The following is a 6308-nucleotide window of genomic DNA, read 5'->3' as shown; positions in this document are numbered from 1 at the left end:
TAGATAGATAGATAGATAGATAGATAGATAGATAGATAGATAGATAGATAGATAGACAGACAGATAAAATGAAATGGAGAATGACCACAGAAGACTTTCAGCATTGACCTCTAGCTTCTGCGTGCATGCACATGTTCAAAACACACACAGACACACATAGACACACACACATACACACGCACAAACCAAACGGAATGAATCCGATTAAATTTTGACTTGAAAAGAAAATTAAAATCCACTGGAGAGCATTAAAGCAAAGTGTAGACTGCATGTTAGAAAGAAAGGCCATGAACTAGAAAAAAAATATGTTAATAAAAAATTTTAATTCTTATACCAGAGAGAAAATATTTAAAATGATAATAAACTAAGCTTCTGATATCTGTAAGACTAGTACACAAGATCTAACTATGTCATCTAGATCTCAGAACTTAAATAAAATAAAATTAAATTAAAGAAACTGTGCAGGAAAATCTCACAAATTCAGTTGAAGACATAAACAAAATCTAAGCAAAAGCAAAAACCCTAAGAAACACATAGCCAGACACATCAGAAATACAACACTGAAACTAAAACACAAGAGACAACCGTAGAAAAACAATCCTTTGCAAATAAAGGAAAAATAATATAAAAGACTGAAAATTCTTACCACAACTCTTGGGAGTTAAAAAACTGGTAGAAAAATTATCCAGAAAGCTTAAAGAAAAGGACTATCCCATAAACCCCATATCCAGCCAAAATGTCCTCCAGGAATATGGGCATTCTTGGATAAAAGAAAAGTTAGGCAATTCTTTGCTGGCAGATGTGTTTTCAAAGAGTTTTGATAGAATTTCTTCAGACCAAAGGGAAATGATACCAAAAACTAGGAAACTCAGAAATGAAGAGAAAACAAAGAAATGGAAAAAACCTGGAAAAAATAAACCATTCTCTCGAATTCTTTAATGTTTAATGTTTGAAACCAAAGCTTAAAATACTGTTAGATTTATGATGTAGGTAGGTGTGATATATAAAACAGCTATACCGTAAAGAGGATAGAAAAAGTATGAACACTAAATACATTCCACTCACAGTGACAAATGTTTCTTTGGTTAAGAGCACTGGCTGTTCTTCAGAGACCCTGGGTTCAATTCCCAGCACCCACAGAGCTGCCAGAAACTGTCTGCAGTGCTACTTCCAGGGGCTCCTTCTCCCTCTTCTGTCCGCTGTGGGCACTGGTGCATTTAGTGCACACACAGACATATAAAATTAAGTGTTTTTTAGATGTGGTGAGTTAAATGACCCACTTAAATACATATATACACACATATGTGTGTATACATTTTAATGCATATCTACTAAAATTACATATTTTTTCAAAATGTATACATTAAAATGTGGCACTAAATATTTCTCAATTAATAAAGAAAGGGACAGAAAAACTTATGGAGTGAAAACACAGAGCAAATACAAAATAAATACTAAAAATTTAAACATGCAAAACCAAAAATAATTTAGTAGAGTTTAGAGTTTTCAACTCACAAGTAAAAAGAGAGAGAGAGAGAGAGAGAGAGAGAGAAAGAGAGAGAAAATATAAGCCACAAATTGTATGCTATCTTATAATTATCTAATTTTTAAAAATGGTGTGTGTAGTTTAAAAATAAGTGAATGGACAAGAATAAACAATGCAAAGATAAATCTAAAGAAACCTATACTGGGTATATTAGCCCACAGGGTGCTACAGAGTGCAGAGCAGAGAGATAACGAGACAAAGGATGAAAAGGGAATACTATTTTTTTTTTCTTAAAATAGGCAGATAAGCATTTTAGGCTTCATAAGCCAAACTGCCTTTGATACACAAATCTAACATCTTAAAAATTAAGTCATGGAGAATACCTAAATGAATTAGCTTGATTAAAAGGAAACAAATTTTATTTACAATAATAAAGAGACAATGAATTGAAAAAAACTAATACAATAGTTCTTTGACCCCTTCACCTTATATAATAAAATGGCCAACTTAGTCACTATATCACAACACTGAATAAATAAATATATATATATATATATATATATATATATCACAATAAAACTTCAAATGTTAATCAAACTGAACCAAAACTTAACCAAACTGAAAGAGAAAACAAAAGCACAATGAAATGAAGAATTCAACATTCCCCACTATAACAGTTACTAGAAAAGTTGCAAGGACTTAGGAGATCAGAAACAAATTCACCATTAATTTTAAAAAGCATATATTGGAGTATACATGAAAATTTAAATAAGGCAGTCTATACATACGTACATACATACATACATACATACCCAAGACCATAAAACAAATATTCTATGGGAATCCTACAAACTGTGATTTCTGAGTATAAACTAGAAGCCAATGGCAAAAGTAACAAGAAAATCTTGGAAATTGAAATATGTGCTTTTAAATAATTCATGGATAATAAAGAAAATATTAAAGGAAATTTAAGTGTTCTGAGCTAAACAAGGGTAAGAATACAACAAAAATTTGTATGATGCTACTAAAATGCCCTTAGAGAATTTATTTATTTTTTATTAATTACATTTTATTCACTTTGTATCCCAAATGTAGTCCACTCCTTCATCCCCTCCCAACCCCACCCTCCCTCATCCGATGCCCTTCCCCCAGTCCAGTGACAGGGGAGGTCCTCCTCCCCTTCCCCCTGATCTGAGCCTATCAGGTCACATCAAGACTGGCTGCATTGTCTTCCTCTGTGGCCTGGTAAGGCTGCACTGAACATTTATATCAGAAAAGAACAGTCTCAAATCTGTCATTTAGGTTCTACCACAAGAACAACAGAAAGGGGTGACTAATCGGAGGTGACAGAGGAGCTGAATTCTAGGCAGAAGCCAGAGACTGTGGAGACAGAGGCATGAGAAGCCTGTGCACCCAGGGTTAAACGAAGGGTTTCTTACTGAGATTTCAGAACTACAGTTCACATAGAACAGGTGGCTTGAGTTTGAAAAGGCAACATTGAGCCAATTTGAGAATATGCCTCCAAAGTACTTGAGATCATTTGCTGTGGGCTAAAGAGAACGGTTATGTAATTTTAAGCAGAAGTGTTGCATGAACTCCTTGTGTTTTTAGAAAACTAACTGATGCAGTGATGTGTAGATAATACTGTCCTGTGGATGGTCTGCTGGAGATAAGATACAAGAGATGCTTCTAACGTAGCTAACCAAGTTTCAGATGGATGTTGATTGGTTTGTATACAGAGGTATTGTCAGAAATTTGATTAAAATAGGTGCAAAGGTATTTTCAATTACATTGAGAAAAATACAGATTCAGTCAAACCACTCTCCGAATTCTGTATTCAGGCTCAGCAGAGCCTGACTAGTACTGCTTATTTTATATGCCTATCCGCTAACATTGATTTCATGTCCTGGGCACAATACTAACCTCTCCATATATCCATCAATTTATTTCTCTGAAAATCATTTTTCTATCTCCAATTCCACTTATAAACTGGCTAAAAATCATTGTCTCTTCATTGAATTTGCACACACCCAGAGCTTTCTCATACTGTCCTGGTTAGTTTTTGTTTGTTTGTTTGTTTGTTTCTTTGTTTCTTTGTTAACTTAACACAAACTAAAGTCATCTGGTTAGGGGGACCCTCAGTTGAGATTGGCATGTGATACTGGTCTGTGGGAAAGCCCATAGGACATTTTCTTAATTGATGCCTGGTGTTGGAGGGCTCAGCTTACTGTGGGCAGTAACAGTCCTGGGCTGGTGGGCCAGGTGCGACAGGAAGGCAGGCTAGGCAAGCCAGAGGAGCAAGTCAGGAAGGAGTACTCCTCCACCACCGCTGGCCTCCAGGTTCCTGCTGAGAGGCCCTGCCCTAATTTGTCCCTCGGTAATGAAAGGCTGTATGTATGAACTCCTTTTTATCCAAGTTGTGTTTGGTCACAGTGTTTTATTGTGCCAATAGAAACTCTTAAGATACATGTCAATTGTAAGAATCATGATGGAGTTGAAGACAAATTTCGGAGTAGATTCAATTGCCTTGAACTGAGAAAGAGAACACTGGAAGAAGGGTATTGTTAAGATGAAGGTGAGTAAAAAGTTGTATACAACTGTTTTCTAATAATAATTATCTTACTACTATTATTAACTTGAAATACTATTTTTGCATCAATAAATAAAGCTGTAATATTTATCATATACTAGATGATGTTTTAGAGTCGGTGTACTTTAAGATTACCTCACAAAGTCACCGTGTAGTGAGCACTCCATCATTTTTTAAGAATATAATATATCCTATTAACTGTAATCATCCTGCTGGATAATAAAGCTCTGGAACTATTTCTCCTATCAGCTGTAATTTTATATCCTTGGAGCAATATTTCTGCACTCCAGCTCTGGCAAACTCCATTCCACTCTACAAATAAAATAAGATTTTTGAGGCTCCGTATGTAAGAACATGTAACTCAGTAAGATTTTTTTTAAGAGAACAACTTTTCCAAAAGGGTAAAGACATAGACCCATCTCAAAAGGAGATATACAAATGGCCAATAAGCAGATGAAGAGATGCTCAGCATCAGCCCCCATCAGAGAGCATCACAAGGCACTGTTTCGCATTAACTAGGACAGCTAGCAGGGAAGGTAACAAGTGTTGGCAAGGAAGTGGAGAAACGGAAGCCTCTAGCTGACACTGCAAGGAGAACATTGAAGCAGCCTGTCAGTTTCCATGACTCAGCACTTCAAAACTTATATGTACTACACCTAAGAACCCAACCAAACACTTACACGTCTGTTTTCACAGCAGCATTGTTGACAAAGGTAGAAAGGTGGAAACATTCAAAGTGACCATCAGCTGAAAGATGGATAAATGTGCTCCATCCATAAATGGTGTTACTTGGCAATAAAAACAAATAAGTATTGATGCACACAACATGCATGAACCTTGAAAACATGCTAAGTGAAAGAAGCTAGTAAATGGCCCACATTATGGGACTGACTCCTATACCGGTAAACCTACAGAGACTAAAAGTAGATTATGCTTGCCTAGAGCTGAGGTTTGGGAGGAAATGGGAAGTGACTGGCACAGTTTCTTTTCAGAGTGATAAAAATGTTCTTGCATTGATTCTAACAATAGCTGTACGCCTCTGAGGAACTAGGAAACACTCAACTGTATAGATTAAGTGGGTGAACCATACAGTATGTTAATAATTCTCCTATGCATGTTTTTTGACAAAGACACTCTTTTTTTATTTTTCTTATTCTTTACATTGTTTTTAATTTTTTTATTTTATTAATTACACTTTATTCATTTTGTATCCCCCCATAAGCCCCTCCCTCCTCCCCTCCCGATCCCACCCTCCCTCCCCTTTCTGTATGCATGCCACTCCCCAAGTCCACTGATAGGGGAGGTTCTCCTCTCCTTTCTGATCTTAGTCTATCAGTTCTCATCAAAAGTGGCTGCATTGTCCTCTACCGTGGCCTGGTAAGGCTGCTCCCCCCTCAGGGGGAGGTGATCAAAGAGCAGGCCAATCAGATTATGTCAGAGGCAGTCCCTCTTCCCATTACTATGTAACCCACTTGGACACTGAACTGCCATGGGCTACATCTGTGCAGGGGTTCCAGGTCATCTCCACGAATAGTCCTTGGTTGGAGTATGAGTCTCTGGGAAGTTCCCTGTGTTCAAATTATCTTGTTCTGTTGCTCTGCTTGTGGAGTTCCCGTCCCCTCCAGCTCTTACTATTTCCCACTTCTTACACTTTATGCTTTCATAATTTACTGTATTAAATTTGGTTAAAATATGCATAGTAGTCCTGGTTTCAGGACTCAGGGGAGGGAGGGTGGGATCGGGAGGGGAAGAGGGAAGGGCTTATGGGGGGATACAAAATGAATAAAGTGTAATTAATAAAATAAAAAAAATTTTAAAAAAAATGTAAAGAATAAGTCCTGGTTTCAGGACTCCTATGCATATTTTAACCAAATTTAATACAGTAAATTATGAAAGCATAAAGTGTTTCTCTGAATAAAAACATAAAAAGTAGACAGAAGAATAGTACTTTATTTTTCAAATAATTTTTAAAAAGTAAAAAACTTGGCTTAGGTACTTAAATACTGAAATCCAGTACCTACATAAATATACCTGCGTATAACTAAAACTAATATTGATTTTAATAACAGCTTATTTTTTACATACCAATATATTGCCACTCTCAAAATTACTTAGTAAAAATCAGAATTAGAGATTTTCTAAACTATATTTATATATTATTACTTTGACATTTTAAGGTTTTTTTCAATTTAAATTTTAAAGTGTTGAACCACTTTTAAATTTGTCTTTTTT

General features: G+C 35.8%; 1 protein-coding gene across 1 annotated transcript in view; it reads right to left on the bottom strand.

Moving 5' to 3' along the window:
* The window catches only part of LOC129672424 (trifunctional nucleotide phosphoesterase protein YfkN-like), a 60708-nt gene that overhangs the window by 16896 nt on the left and 37504 nt on the right, over positions 1–6308 (bottom strand). The window lies entirely within an intron of this gene.

Source organism: Psammomys obesus, unplaced genomic scaffold (assembly GCF_907164565.1).
Source record: "Psammomys obesus unplaced genomic scaffold, mPsaObe1.curated_primary_1811, whole genome shotgun sequence".
Lineage (NCBI taxonomy): Eukaryota > Metazoa > Chordata > Mammalia > Rodentia > Muridae > Psammomys > Psammomys obesus.
This window is presented reverse-complemented; position numbering and strand designations above follow the sequence as displayed.